This window comes from Camelus bactrianus, chromosome 6, assembly GCF_048773025.1.
Source record: "Camelus bactrianus isolate YW-2024 breed Bactrian camel chromosome 6, ASM4877302v1, whole genome shotgun sequence".
In the NCBI taxonomy this organism is placed as follows: Eukaryota; Metazoa; Chordata; class Mammalia; order Artiodactyla; family Camelidae; genus Camelus; species Camelus bactrianus.
The window spans coordinates 70,981,124-70,996,162 of record NC_133544.1 but is presented as its reverse complement, the minus strand read 5'-3'; the positions used below and the strand labels follow the sequence as shown (position 1 = coordinate 70,996,162).

At 37.6% G+C, this 15,039-nt stretch overlaps 1 protein-coding gene across 3 annotated transcripts in view; it reads left to right on the top strand.

Annotated features, from left to right (window-relative positions):
• The window catches only part of RASGRP1 (RAS guanyl releasing protein 1), a 439,223-nt gene that overhangs the window by 11,622 nt on the left and 412,562 nt on the right, over positions 1-15,039 (top strand). For all 3 annotated transcript variants that reach the window (XM_074365886.1, XM_074365885.1, XM_074365884.1), the window contains exon 2: positions 2,048-2,166. The gene's annotated coding sequence lies outside the window, so the exon portion shown is untranslated. The remainder of the gene's footprint in view (positions 1-2,047; positions 2,167-15,039) is intronic.

Genomic DNA, 15,039 nt, shown 5'->3' with positions numbered 1-15,039 from the left:
GAGATGTTTAAGGACAGTTTCTTTATTTGTAAAATGAGAATAATGATGGATGAAGTAGAACAACATAAGTGGTTAGAGAACTGTGCATCCTAGATTATACTGAAAAGCGTGGTATGATGATTGGTAGAATAGAAGAGTGAGAAGAATGTTGACATGGTATTAATAAAGGTTTCAGGGAAGTGATACCTGAGAATCAATGAAGAGTGGTGAGACTCAACCCTAACAAATTAGGGAGAAACATTCCAAAACCATAAAATAATAGAAGTGTTGAACTTATAGATGAGTCTTTCACCAAGGGAAAAATTGTTGGTAAGAAATGCTTTATATCTGAGTATCTGAAATTAACTCTCTTCCTACTACTTCTCTTGAAACATAGCAAATACTTCTCCCCAAATGCCATCAGAACAAAGACTTTTGGATGTTTCCTTTAGGACCATCCGGATTGATTTGTAGCTGGTGGGTATTAGAAAATCACAGATGAAGATGACTCTCTAACTTGGCTGATGGACTACACACTAAATTCTTATAGATCCTAATGTTTACAATAAGAATGATAAATATTGACTTAATCCTAAAATAGGTAATCTGCATGTTGCCTTAAAAAAATAGAAGTCCCAATTGTTTTCCAGGCAGAAAAAGATTGAAGGGAAAATGAAGTGAATTTTCTTTTTCGCTTTTCTCCTCTGCCTGTATTCTCCTTGTTGAAAGCTATGTCAGTCCGGTATTCCTTGGCCCGTTCGTGGAAATCCTTACAAAGTGTATTGATTGGGGAATTATTAACTTATTCAACCCTACCAAACTTCTTTTAGTAAATTTAACATATAGTCATTTAAGTCTATTGTCTATAAAATGTAAATTGTTTGATAACTACTTTCTCCTTTGTTTATATCTTAAAAAAATTTTTATTGGTCTAGTCAGTTTACAATGTTGTGTCAATTTATGGTGTACAGCATAATGTTTCAGTCATACATATATGTGTATATACATGCACCCCAATGTTCATAGCATCATTATTTATAATAGTCAAAACATGGGAGCAACCTAAATGTCCATCAAGAGATGACTGGATAAAGAAGCTGTGGTATATGTATATAATGGAATATTGCTCAGTCATAAAAAAGAATAAAATAATGCCATTTGCAGCAATGTGGATGGACCTAGAGACTGTCATTCTAAGTGAAGTAAGCCAGAAGGAGAAAGAAAAATACCATATGATATCCCTTAAATGTGGAGTCTGAAAAAAAAAAAAAAGACACAGGTGAACTTATTTATAAAACAGAAACAGACTCACAGACAGAATGGTTACCAAGGGGAAAAGGGATGGGGAGAGATTAATTGGGAATTCTAGAATTGCAGGTAATATCTACTATATATAAAATAGATAAACAAGTTTATACTGCATAGCACAGGGAACTATATTCAATATTTTATAGTAACCTATAATGAGAAAGAATATGAAAAGGAATATATGTTCATATCTCAAGTCCTCAGAATCTTGGCAAAGAGACTCCATATTAAATAAAACTAAGTATAATTAAATCATATGGTTTCTGGAGAGAAGTCCAAAACAATTTCACATTTTTAGTAATGCTAATCTTCAGGATCATGTGATAGGCCATTCAACAGAGTCCCTTTGATAAGTTTGCTCTCAAGTGCTGCTTTTTTTTTTTTTTTTTTTTTTTAACAAGAAAAGCAACAAGAAATAACTGGATGTTTTGGTCAGTTTTGTCCAAAGATACTGAAATTTTGCTCCATATGAGGCTTAATATAGAAAGTAAAGTATGAAATTGGCTGCTCAGACCTTCAGTAGTGCTATTTTCAGGCCTGAGTACAGCCACTAGAGGAAATTCCCAAGTCTTTTTTCCAGCTGACACTAACTGGCTTTCATCCTCCATGGTTCATGGAAGGAGCAATTTAACATGCTAAGGAGTAACTTGAATGTTGCATACATCTCCCTGTTTCATTTGAAACCATGAGCTACGATTCTGACTCATTTGAACAATATCCAGTTACTTGAAGATAGTTTTCTTTTTTTATTATTTTTCAGACATATTCTGTAACCAGAAGAACTGTAGGAACAGCACTTCCATTCACAGATGGAGCAACTACATGAGGTCATGCCAGCCTGGTCCTTCAGTAAAACCAGTCAAAGCCACCAGTGTCAAGGTAAAGAAACTAACTGCCAACTTACTATTTAAATCCATCATCTTGTTGAGTCCTAATGCCAAATTGGTCCTTGCTTTTTATTTTGTCCAGAATATCACATCCTAATTGTATAAGACCTACTGTTTCTTCAAAGCCTTCCTCAAGTCTCGTCCATCCTCAGTATTTGTCCCAATCACAGCAACTTTGATAATAGCTGCCTTATCAATGTTTAAAATATACATTGATACACATGGGCTACTTTATATTTCTTTTATATATATGTATGTATATATATATATGTACACACATACATACACATACACTTTATTTTTTATTATTTCTAAAATATTTGTTGGCTGTAAATTGACCACTGTCCCCTTCTCATGGACTTTGTTGTCTAGTGAGACTTCTAGGTGAAAACTATCAATAATGAGAATGTGGTGTATGTGTTTCTGTAGGGAGCTTTGGTAACCCAAGGAAGGGGCATATAAAACAGACTGGGGACTCAGAGAACACTTTTGGGAGACACCAAGAATCTCCCAGTGAGCCAAATAAATATGGGGAGGAGGAAGGGTATTTCAAAAGATGGAACAGATGTGCAGAGCCATGGGAATGTTTGAAGCTATAGTATATATTCAGAGAATGGCAGGTTGTTCAGTGTGGCTAAAGTTAGGTTAGGAGTCTTGGGGAATAATGGGACATGAAGATAGTCAAACCATTCTGAGGAATTTGAATTTGTACCTTTTGACAATTGAGAACACTTGAAGGATTCTAAACAGGGAAGTAATCCTATCATTGCTGGATGTTAGAGATACTGTGATAACTGCCGTACTAGGGGACAGTGTGGAGAGCAGTGACATTGACAGTTAGAAAACTACCCTATCAACAGCAGAAAAGATTAAAGTTGGTAAGGACCTGATCTAGGAAAGAGTTAATTCAGGGAAACTTAAAGTGATAAAACAAACAGGTTGCTGAAACATTGGCTGTTGGGAGGAAGGGGACATGGGGCTTCTTGGATGACTCAAGGTTTCTGGCTTTTATCATTGGACCAAATATGGTACATGATAATAAATAGAGAATAAGGAATGAAGAGTAGAAGAAGAGATGGTGGAGGAGCACAATGTAAGGGAAGGGGGTTTTAAAAGTGAGTTCAGTTTTGAATATGGGCTTTTTGACATCAGTTTTTGATATCTAGTAGGACATTAAAAGTAAATGTCAAGAGAGAAGTCTGGCTGGAGCTTTATGTTTGTGAATTACTAGCAGAGAAGTGGAGTTAAAATCATGAACTTGGATAAGATTGGCCAGGGAATGTAAAATGAGAAAACGGCCAAGGACAGAATTTTGAGGAGTGCCATCATGAAGGCTGCAGACAAGAGGAAAAGCATGGGGGAAGAGAATGAAGGATTGTCAGAGAGGCAGGTAGAAAGTTGGACGAGCACAATGTCCAAAACTCCAGAGAAGGGAATTAGATGACTGTGTTAGTTTCCCAGGATTGCCATTAACAAATTACCACAAACTTAAAACAACAGAAATACACTCTTTAAGAACTCTGAAGGCTAGAAGTCTGAGATTAAGGTATGGGCAAGGCAGTGCTGCCTCTATAGCCCTTGGGAAGAATCCTTCCTGCCTCATCCTAGCTTCCAGTGGCCATCATCAGTCCATGTTTCTCATAGCTGCATCACTCCAATCTCTGCCTCTTGTTTCACATGACCTTCTTCTCTGTGTGTGTCTCTATGTCTTCTCTTATGAGGTTACATTGGATTTAGAGCCCACCCTACTCCAATAGAATCTCATCTCCATTCTTAATTATTTAAATCTGCAGTGAATCTGTTTCCACATAAGGCACATTTTGAAGTCCCAGATGGACATGAATTTTGGGGGAAACACTAACCCACCACAACGGTCAATGACTTCATCATATGACCTTCACACATCTGACAGATCTTTGCCCTCATGAGAAACCATGGCTTTTCTCTGGGAATTTCTCAAATCTATCAAGGAGAAGATGAATTTATAGGAAAAAAATGAGAGAGAGAGAGAAAGGATGGAGAGAGAAATAGGCTCTAGAAGGAGAGAGAAAGCAGAGATGATGCTTATCCTTTACCAGGTTTCTTCCCTGGGTCATGCTTCAGTGCCCCCATCTTTCTGTGGAGCAGGAACTGTGCACTGAAAATTGTCCCAACACGCAGCTAAGATCCTCCACAATGTGAGGCAGGCCTAAGAATGTAAATCAAACTCATGCCCTTACAGCTCAGCAAGACAGAAGAGTCAAAAGAGTTGTGGGTTGTTGGGTTGGGGCCCTGGTGCTCATATTCCCATGTGATTTCTTCTGGGCCTAATGTCCACATTGTCCTTCTAAAGCTGGCCACTTGGTGGTTTGCCTTCCACTTACTACAGCTGTATATCATTCATCAGTTAAGTCAAAACCCAGAAAAGAAAAGAAGTTATTTCCAGGCAGTACTGAAGTAAGGTTAAACGCATGACTGGTTTTATACAAAATTAAACTTGTCTCTGAACTAGTGCCTCAGAAAAGACAATTCCCACAGTACATAGGTAATTGTGAAGAATTAAACCCAAATTAAAAATGGAGATTTTAGGGCTGACTTTATTCTCCAGGTAAGCATTAGGATTGGGGTTATAATACATATTGGAAAAAAAGAAGATGACAGCACTGAACAGTAGTATTTTAGCAGAGAGAGAATTGACAGATTTTCTGCTACTTCAGTAAACATCAAGACTGAGAGAATCTTTCTTCACCAGATATTTCTCACTACCTAATAAAAATCCAAAGGCAAGTCAACTCAGTAGGGTTAGCCCGAAATAGTTATTGGAATCGAGCCATCCTTTCTCTGCATCTGCTCTTCAATATGTATTAAGAGCAATGTGACCAAAATATGTGACTAAACATGAATTTCATGGCTATTGCTATGTCTGGGCTGGACCTTGAGTGTAGCTTTGACTTGACAATATTCTTACAAAATTTCTCATAATTTTTTAACCCAAAGGATGTTCATCTGTCAAATAATCGTCATTATTATTGCCACTCATCCTCACTATCCCATCTATTCCTACAACACTTTTTTGCTCTAACATTGTTTACTGTAGATAGAGTGGGAAAGCCTATCATGGATCAAACCTAAAGGAATTTTGCCATTAAACTTCCAGGGGGACTCATGACATGTCAGTTTCAAAGGCAACATTATCACATGATTTTAGCAAATGTAGACTTTATTATAAGGACAAAATTATATCACATTTTTACCACACTATCTAAAATAGGATTTTCGAAGTTTATCAAAGGTGTTTTCCCTTTCCACCCCTAGATAGTACTAATAACATTTTCCCTAAGGAGCAAACACATAGGCTCAGAATCTTTAGTATAGACACCATGGAAAATCTATCAGCTCTGATGTGTTAGATAAAATATATTTGCCATTTCTAAAATAGGAGCTCATGATCTAGATTGACCCACCCTATTCATGGGACGGATAAATAAAGTACTTTAATAATATGCTGTGGTCAGAAAAGCACTGAGAAAGACACCATGATCCAAGTTTCCATCTCACTTGCCTGCCTTAAGAATAAAATTCTGTTACCAGATGTGTAGGGCATGAGGAGCAACGCAATCAGGTATTATTATCCCCATTATCATCTGAGCAAGATTTGACTTGTCCCAATGCTACTGTTGATAACAAAGGGGTCAGTTACCCAGGGTAACTAAGTTTAGATAAAGCTAAAAGAAAAGAAAGAAGTCCAAAATGAGACTCTGTCTGAACTGGGCAGAAATGGTCAGGGAACTGTCCAGTGTGGTTCCATGTGTAGAATGAAGGCTGGAGACAACAGGTATCCAACAGAGGAAGGTGAAACATTCTGCCTGCTGCTCAAGTAAATGTTCAGCTAAATCTACCATTCTGCTTTCTGCTGAAGACAGATAATGCTGTTTGAAAATGGGACATTTGCCTAAATGTATGGGTGACATGTTAGCATAACCTGAAACAGCCCCTGAACCCCAAGAGATCTATGTAGGGAAAAACAGCACTCTAAAAGCAGCTAGCAATATTTAAAGTATTATATCAGGTACCAACTACCATTTGAGAGTTCAACTCCAGGATACACACATACATAGACGTGGGGATTGAAAGGAATTATTGTGACTCTGGATCAAAATGCCCTCGTCCTTAAAGGTATATGATTTAGCTACAAATACTGACTGAGCTGATGTTTGGTAAGATCCATCTCATGCTGTAGAATTGTGTCCTTAATCATTTAAATAATGAATAAAGAAGTCAGTTTTTAATATTAATCATAGAATATCATCTTGTTGGTAGCTCCCTCTCATGATTCAGAAATCCCGCAGAGATTTGAAAAGATACTGCAGGAGATTTGCATTTTTAATAATGGTATCTTTTGTCAATTTTTAAATCAATAAGTGAAATCATTATTTTAATGGGGTTTTTTTTCTTTTAATATTATAGCTTAGGAGGGCCCTGGAGGTAAATTGTGTGTGGGCAGTGGTCAAAGGTGATGAGGAAGGAGCGTTCATGACTTGGTCACAGCTCAAATTGTTTATCAGTTTCCTCAGCACGCTAGCCCTTCATAGTTTTGAACACTGTGATTCTTAGCCATAAAGCATTGCTTAAAGGCAGAAAAGCAAATGGAATTCTAATGTTCAAGTATAGTTCATAAACTATGTAAATTGAAAGAATAATAATATGAAAATCTGCTCAAAGTTGTAGTTTCATTCATCTAATCAAAGATCCCCATGTAAAACATTGGGAATTTCAAAATCAAATGCTAAACAGAAAAAAATTATTGTGGCAATTAATTTTTTAGAAGTTTTCTTACTTATTGGCAATAAAGACTATCCATTCTTAAAATCCATTAGTTACCAAGAATTACCCACAAATACTATCCTGAAACTCCTCTTGTGTTAGCATTTGAAAGGAGAATTGTATGTATGTATATCCACACCCACACACACGTTACCAACCCTAAGCTCATACTGCTCGCCACATGACCGGCCAATAAATCGAAGGACAATTTATATTTAAGTGTACATTTGGCCCAAATTCATATACTCTATTATATGTTATTTTTTTAAAACATATACTATCAAATCGTATTTTATCTTACATAAGTGATTTAAAGAATATGCATCACTTGTTTAAGTGAAAAGTAATCTTTATATATTATGTTTATTACTGAGCAGTTACTAAAATGGGCTTTATAGTCTAATAATTCATGCTCTACTGATTAAAATAAAATAGGCTTATTTAAAATCACATTACCATGTATCATACAGAAGTACCATGATTTTTTTAATTCTTTAGATTATTTTATTACTATATATTAATAACAGAGAAATTTTCAAATCAAAGAAGGCTTGGAAACACTATCATAGATTAAGTATGGAGAGGAAAAAAATTGAGAAGTTTCATAAAATAACAATAGTTGCCCCAAATGACAATAAAAATAGTTTATCAGTACTTGTTCCTTCAAGGAGCATTTGCTGATATTAGAGGGTGCCTGAATGTCTGAACAATAATAAATAAGATGTGACCATCCATTCAGAATTTGTGAGACATCTATTATGTTCTCTGTCAGTTCATCTGCTATGTTCTGGAATTCTAATATTGAACAAGGTGGGCAAGATTCTCGCCTTCATCAGGGTTATAGTTCAGGAAAAGAGACAGACAGTAAACAAAGAAAGCAACAAAAAATTACAGTTGTAAAGAGAACTGTGAAGGAAACTGAATCACAATAATGTAAGTATAGTTTTTGAATTTTCGGCGTTAGGATTAACCTTCGATATATCGTGGAAGCTTAACCATACTTGCAAATAACTTGCCTGTATTACCAATCTTGGCATTATAAATATAAAGGTAGAGATAACTGGGCTAGTGAGATGAAAGCAGGACAAAAGGTGGAAAGAAATGAGAAAGGCTACTATCCTCATCTTGTAAAACTGGAATTCATGAAAAAATATTATTTGTAACTGCTCTGTTTAAGAGTTACCCCTAGCCACCTGTGACAATTTAATTTTAATTTGACTGTATGTCAAGTGCTCGATATTCACCCATGAATAGTGGCTACCATGTTGAACAGAATAGATGTGAACATTTCTGTTATCACCGAAAGTTCCATTGGACTGTTCTGTCCTATGGTGAGCAGATAAAGAGGTAATGATTGAAGAATGGGGTTTGAAGTAGCAGAGGTGGTCAGAGGTGGAACTGAGATTTGTGATGTAACTAGCGAGAGGTGAGACAGGAAGGTGGTTGCATCTTCATCAGTCAAGTCAAGAATGTCAGTAGTAAAGTGACAATGCTTAGTTGATTATTTTATATTCTGATAAAGCACAATATTTAGAATCATGGAGGTAACCGATATAAGCACTAAAAATAGAAACCATACGTGTACTAAGAGAGGGGTTAAGTGAGGCTCAAGAATATTGGCTTTAATTGTATATCTCTTGGTGCTGTTTCATTTTTAATCATTTGCATGTATCACTTTACCTTTAAAACTTTAAAAAAAAAATCAATCTAGTTTCTCTTGAGGAAATAAATTGTTAGGGAAACGAGTTTAAGGGGCAGACTATGGAGATTTTGTAACAGTTCAGGGAATAGATACTGGTTTTTCTTTGCCATCAGTAGACAATCCAGTGATCAAAGTCTGAAAAGAGAAGGTGGGAGGACAGCAGTGAAAGGGAATAAAGAATTAGAACAGAATACTGATGGAGTGAAGATCTTTGATGTTGCCAAAAGTCGGTACATACACTGAACTCAGGGTTTTGTCCTATTTGTGGACAGTGCTTTTTTTAAAGCAACGTTATTAGTTTTAATAATTACTTAATATCATCTGCTATTCATTCCATATTCAGATTTCCTCAACTGTCTTAAAAATGTCTTTTTATAATTAATTTGCTTCAGTCAGGATCCAAGCAAGATCCACAATTAGTATTTGGTTCGATGTGATTCTTAAGTCTCTTCAATCTACTTCTGCTTTCTACACTCCCCTTTTAAAAAATTTATTGAAGTATATAGTCAGTTACAACATGTCAGTTTCTTGTCATGTACAGTGTTTTTGACTCTTATCTAACAGTGATTTGAGGAAAACATATGTAGTTCAGCTCAGGACCTGAAACTCACCCAGGGACTAAGAAGATGTTCAGAGAAGGTTTTCATCTGACCCATACCCTGTCCCGACACACAGACTTGCCCTAGCTAATAAAAGAAGGACATCAGATACAGAGCTGGAGGGTGTCAAACCTCATTAAGGAATTCTTGGAAAGAATATGGATCAAAGTTAAGCCATTCCATTTGTATACTTGAGGAATAAACAGTGATCTTACAGCTTTTTGCTGAAACCCACTGGTCTCGGGTTTTTTTAAAAGAAGTATTACTGTGACAATACTTGACTAAAATATTCTCTTGCTGCACCAAAAAATAAATCTGAGACAGTTTAAAGATCTAAATATGAAATGAAAAAATTTAAAATATCTAAGCAACAGTAAAGGGCAGTGATTTTTCTCTGCAAAGAATGGGAGTGAGAGAATCAGGAAGCAAGGCAGTGAGGGAGGGTGATGAGAGGAGTGAGAAAGGGAAGAAGGGGAAGAGTTCAAGAGGGATTAACAGGGGGCCTTGAGTCTCTTGGTATTTGAATGTCTTTAAAAAAAAACTGAGGCAAATATGGCAAAATGTGAAAACCTAATAGAGCTTGGCATGGGTGACAGCAACAAATTGGTAGCTGACTTAGAGTTCGCTATGGTCCAGACACTGTTCTAAGCACATTACTTTTAACTTGCCAAGCTGTTTGCTAAATCTTTTCCCTGTTCTTTTCAGTGTGGTCAAACTACTTCACAGTTTGAAAAATAAAAGCAGGGGCAAAATATTAATATCTGAAATCTAAGTGGTGGGTGTATATGAATGTTCATTATACTGTTTCTGGTCATTTTCTGTATGGCTGAAATCTTTCGTTAAAGAAAACATGTTTTTAAAAAATCGATTGTTATGATTGTTGTAGTTAACCATTAATAAGAGACCCTAGAGTATAAGGAATGCATTGAAGCGTTTACGATGGCCTGTGCCCAGATGTCTAAGGATTGCTCTTTTTCTCACCAGAGTTCCATTAAAATGGAAAAAAAATTAACACATTGAAAGCCATTCAGCTTTATTAATTACTATGTATTAAGTCCACACATAGATTAAATAAAGCCTTTCAAAATCCACAGTAGGACCTTAATCAAAATACAGATTACAAGCATTCAGAAACACTCTTATTCTTCCGATACAATGATCTGAAAATTGTGACTTCTACGATTTACAAAACTGAGGCTAATCATTTAGTAAACATAGATAGACATTAATTTTGTGACATTTTGCTGAAGGATTACCTATACTTTTCTTGGATATCTGTGAAGAAGTCCTTAAGTCAACCATATCAACTAGTATTTATGACTTCTTTGTGTTATTATTATGAAGATACCTCAGGACTTTAATGAACTGCAGTCTTTTATCCTAAAAAAAAAAATTGGCAGAACTATTTAAAATTTCACTGTCACTTTGTAAAGAATCACACTGGTTACCTATAGAGTATAGATTGTAGCTCTGTTCAGAGGAAATGTAGGACGTTGCATCAGAGCCATGCTTCCCCAGCCCTGTACCACTCAGGTCCCCATTTCTTCCCTCCTCTCTTCCATCCAGATTTCTGGTGACTGAGAAGGGCCCAAAGTTCCCACGCCTTCTTTGAGAAAAGGGCTGGATCTAAAGATAACAGACATCAGTCATAAGACACTGGGTGGGCTGTGGGAAAGAAAAGAATGCTTCGGGGTGAAGCTTCATTTGAACAGCGTTTTTGTGGTCTTTATGTCTGGAATGTCTTCACCAATCTGAGCCTTAGATCTCAACTGGTTTTATTATGAGATGGAAACAGTCAACATCAAAATCGTTCATAATCTTCCTATGAGTTATAACTCGATGGCCTGCTCTCTGAGTGGGAAGTGTAACTTCTCTTTGAGTGGTTGTTTGTGTTGGCACTCAGGCAGCTTGGCCCCACTAGGGATGATCCTCCAGTTGGACCATTGTTTCACAGAACTGGCCGGTTGTTTGATGAAACTGACTGAACTAGCCTCTTGTTTTGCTATCGTGTAAATAGAGTCCAGTTCTCTTCCCAGCCAAGAAGTTGGCTAACAGCCCAGCTTTAGATACAAAATTGGGGATGTGGATCCAGCTCTTAAGGAGTCTAAACAACATCATGTCCCTCTCGGTCTTGCTCTTAAATGAGTAAAAACTTCCTTTCTAAAACAAGAATGAAAATAATAAATAGGTTTTTCAAAATGGCCTTGAAGCCCATACTTGAAAATACAATGTAAGGCTCAATTCAACATAAATATTAAACATTTAATAATAATACAAATAGTAATGTGTATAGTAATACAAATAGCCTTTATTGACTGGCTTCTGTGTGTCAGGTATTCTTTCAAACATTTTCCAAACACAGACTTATCTTAAAAACCCTATGAAAAGGGAATTAATACTCCCATTTTATAACTGAGGAACTGAGGCTTGGAGAAATTAAATAATTTACCCCAATAGCAAAATCAGTGGTGGAGCATAGTGGGGTTTAGAGATGAGGTAATTCAGCCCCCTCCCGTTACACAGGAGAGAACTGGAGGTCTTAGCAGGGTGCATTGTCAACATGAGGAAGTCCACTCGAGTCCATGGAGATTACATTCTTCTCTCCAGAGAGGGAAGGGGACACAAGCCTAGGCCTCCACCCCAACCAAATCAACACTGAGCTCACACCTCTGTCTCCTGATGAGAAAACTTAGGACCAGAGAGTCCATCCAGGTAACTTGCTCACCATCAGGCATCTCCTTAATAGCAGGGCTAAGGTACAAGACATCAAGTCTTCCTCTAGATTCTTAGCCTGATTCTCTTGACTGAATTTGGATTTCTCCATCAATTTTTTTGTCTGATTTTAATTTGCTTTATTCTCTATGTTTTTAAATTTTCATTCAAAATGGGTTTGCTCTCACATCCATCTTCTTTAATTATCTTCTGAGGATAAATTTTTGGAAGTGGAATGTTTTTAGCAAAAAAGTTTACAATAGTTTGACACCAACTGATAAGCAGCATAAAGTGCATAACGATTGCTGTCCCATTCAAATGTATTCATGAGTTCATCTCCTCATGCCGAAGTACACACAATGTTATTTGCCAATTTAGTAGATCAAAACAGCACCTTATTTTAGTTTGCCTCTCTATAATTATGAGTGAGGTTAAGCTCTTTTTGTATACTTCTTAGCTTCCTGATTTACTCTATAAATTTTCCCCTTTAAACAAATTTTGCTGATTTCCTATTGGCATATTTGTGGAGTTTTATTTATTTATAAGGGTTTTTTAAAACATAGGAGTTTTTATCTCGTTGACAAAATGATGAGTGGCAGTCTAGGCCTCTTATTGGCGAGATGAACCCTGTGTGAGTTAGCTAAAACATTGGAGAAAGCCCCCCATCCTTGCCTGAAAGAGCGTAAGAATCCCAGGTGGCCTGCGCACCCCTCTGGGGGTGTCCAAGACCTGTCCCTCAGTAATCCCTGGTTGCATCTACTGGAGTGGCATTTCTGGTTGCCTGATGTTGACTCTGAGTAACTTGGTGTATCTGCTTCAAATGAACTTTTTATGCATGAGTCAGAGTTTCCCTTTGTTTTAGGGTAGGCAAGCCTCCAGCACAAATTTATGACCATTTCTCCTTATTAGTTAAAAACTATCTGGATAACAAAGGTCCATATACATGGCAGACTTTGGTTTGAGACTCCCTTTTTTTCTAAGAGGATAATCCTCACTAATCCCACATTTCTTTGGCAGCTACTAGGAAAAACATAAAGCTGTGCGTGACCAGATTGGCTACGTCAGTCCATAAGACAGACCTTTGTCAGACCCACAAATGGACATTCTGTAAATGTTTCTGTACCTTCATTGGATTGTTCTCCTAGATGGTGGCTGCCTATCAGGAATGAGACTGAATTTACCTACAGGTGGGAAAGGAAACACTACTCCTTGTCACCTTTTTCTTATCAGAAGAAGAAATTTAAGGAATTCAAGGTTATTTGTTTATCCAATGTGTTCTCTCTCACCCTCTCATCTCTGTCACATCAAAAAACACTTATAAACAAAAGACATCCAGAAAGAGAAAGAAAAATACCATATGATATCACTTATATGTGGAATCTGAAGAGAAAAAAGACACAAATGAACTTATTTACAAAACAGAAACAGATTCACAGACATAGAAAACAAACTTACAGTTACCAAGGGGAAAGGCATGGGGTGGGAAGGGTAAATTGAGAGTTTGAGATTTGCAGATACTAACTACTATATATAAAATAGGTAAACAACAAGTTTACACTGTGTAGCACAGGGAACTATATTCAACATCTTATAGTAACCTATAATGAAAAAGAGTGTATGTATGTACATGTATGACTGAAACATTATGCTGCACACCAGAAATTGACAAAACATTGTAATACGACTATACGTCAGTTAAAAAAAAAACTTACACACAACTGGAATAGGATGTCTGTGTTGAGAAATTATGACTAACAAGTAATTACCAACCCTGCTGCCTCAGCACTGCACTTTACTGAGTCCTCTTCCACTCTCTTTGTTGATTGATTCCACACGCTGATTTCAGTTTATTTCGGATCACTCCCTCCCTGCTCCCCTTCATAGTTTCTTTATGGTTTGTAGCATTCAGAGAATAAGAAATTATCTGTGACAGGGACTCCTGCTTCCTTCTCCAAGTTATTTACCTGCCAGAGCATCACCTTCTGAGAGTGAGTGACCTACTAATCCTGTTCTGGGTTTATTTTAGAAAACCAAGCATAACATATGTGGATCTTCATTATCCAGGAAGTGCCCCAGACTTCAAATGAAATGTTTAAAAGTGTGTTCACGGAGTCGTTATTGTAATGGAACAGAACGAAAAGAATAAAACTTCCTTTTCCCTCAGTTCATAAAAGTCAAAAGCAGAAACAAGTTACATGCTCTGTGACTCACTGTGAGTTCTGATCTGCCTGCTTCTGTTGCCCTCGCAGTCTCTGCCTGAGAGAGAGAGAGGCCGCCACCCTTTGTATGGGGCCATCTAGAGATTCCCGCGTACCAGGAAGGGTGTCTAAAAATGATCTCCCCTTGGTTGTCTGAGGCTTTGGGGTCTCATACGATCCTTCTGTTCACTATGGGGGACCTGAGGAGAGAGGTGGGCCTGGCTCTCCTTCTTCTCACCACCAGGGTCTCAGGTGAGCATAAACCAATCCGCCCATGAGGAGCAGGACCCCGCTGCGGGTTCAGCACTAGCAGTCTCACCCTGGCTGGTCTCACCGGTGAGTGAAGTAAATATCTGTACCATGTGACTGCAGGCGTGTTGAGGCCCCGCTCATCTTCCTTGACTAACAAGTGATTCCTGAAACTCAACTATCAGAGCTCTCCTTTTGCTGCTTAAGGTTATGATCACTATGCAGATACCTCCAGGACAGGGAGGAAAAGGGGGAGTGGAAGGAACTAACATGTGAAGACCTACTTTGTGCCAGGACCTCTTCAAAGCCCGTTAGAACCTGTATTGCTGCTTAGGTAACCCTCACCCCTCTGCTAGGCGGGTGCTGTCTCTCGTCTAGAGTGGAGGTGATTTAGTCTCAAGGACAGCCAGTCAGTGTGAACCAGACCTCTCTGACCCTGGGTTCCTTGGTATTTAGGAGAAGTACACATAAGAGTGCTCAGTCATTCTGAGCTTTGCAATGATCTGGGGAGAAGTTAGCAGCACTTATGACTTGGAGAGTGTAAGAAGTAGGTTGATACCTGATGAAAGAAATATCGAGAGTAACTGAAGACACTGCCTGGC